Genomic DNA, 1,366 nt, shown 5'->3' on the forward strand with positions numbered 1-1,366 from the left:
TCTGGTTAAAAGAGATGGGGATAAGATTCTTATGATTCAGTAATGAGTAATTGTTATCATGACTAATTGCAACTCTCACAATTGTAAAGGTAGAAGTTTTGTAACAAAAGTAGGGGAGAATTTAGTCTTAGAGTCTAGAAACAAAGGACCCTAGGACCATCAAAGGAGAAGTGCACAAGCGGAATGAGAGACCTTATCCAGAGAAGCAGTGACACCAGAGATGGAGGCAGAGATGGGGACATGGAGAGAGGGAGTAGCCGAGGACTCTAGATTCATAGGAAGTGAGGGACTAAGAGATGGTGGCCAGGGGGCAGACTTAGAGAATGTGCCCTTTTGTGGTATAAATTATTTTATATATGCCTGAGTGTTTAAAAAAAAAAAGCTAAAGTGAATAGAGAGAAACACTGGCAACTGATGGTACATTTAGGGGATTGTAATCATTGTAAGGAGTCCTGGTGTAGCACTGTGGGTAAATACGCCAGACTGCAAAGCTGTTTGAACTGCATGATTGGCAGTTCAAGCTCACCAGCTGCTCCTCGGAAACCCTATACAGGGCCACTATGGGTCAGAACCAACTCGACGGCACTTAACAACAACAACAGCAATCATTGTAATGACACAAGGTATATGCTTTATTGAATGTAAAACTGATGATCTGTCCTGTAAACTTTTAGTCAATCTATAATAAAAATCTTAAATTAAAAAATAAGAAGAAGAACAGCCAGAATGCTCCTTAGAAACAAGTATGGCAAATCTTTGTCTTGCATGCGTTGGACAAGTTATCAGGAGGGACCAGTATCTAGAGAAGAATATCATGCTTGGATAGTACAGGTGCAGTGAAAAAGAAGAAGGCCCTCAGTGAGACTGACACAGTGACTGCAGCAATGGCCTCAAACATAGCGGATGGTGTAGTATCAGACAGTGTTATGTACTGGGGTCATGGGATCACTTTGAGTCAGAACCAAAGCTACAGCACCTAACCACAACAATATTCACAGACTCCTATTTAGCGTTCACAGTACGTCAGACCTGGACTTTAAGGACACACCGGTAAATAACTTCTACTTGTCTTCAGACTCTACGGAGTACTGGTGTGGCACTGAGGGCTAATGCGCTGCACTGCAAAGTCGGTTTGAACTACAAGGTCAGCAGTTCAAGCTCACTAGTCAAGCCTCAGAAACCATATGAAGGGTCGATATGGGTCAGAACCAACTTAATAGCACTTAACAACAACAACTTATCTTCTAGACAACACATAGCAACCATGTAGGAAAGCCTCTGGAGAATCTAGTCAGGAACAAAGAGAAGAAATGGGAACAATAGAGAGGACACTCCTTTTAGTGGGTGACTTTCTTCACAGTTTGAA

This window comes from Chrysochloris asiatica, unplaced genomic scaffold, assembly GCF_000296735.1.
Source record: "Chrysochloris asiatica unplaced genomic scaffold, ChrAsi1.0 scaffold00049, whole genome shotgun sequence".
NCBI lineage: Eukaryota > Metazoa > Chordata > Mammalia > Afrosoricida > Chrysochloridae > Chrysochloris > Chrysochloris asiatica.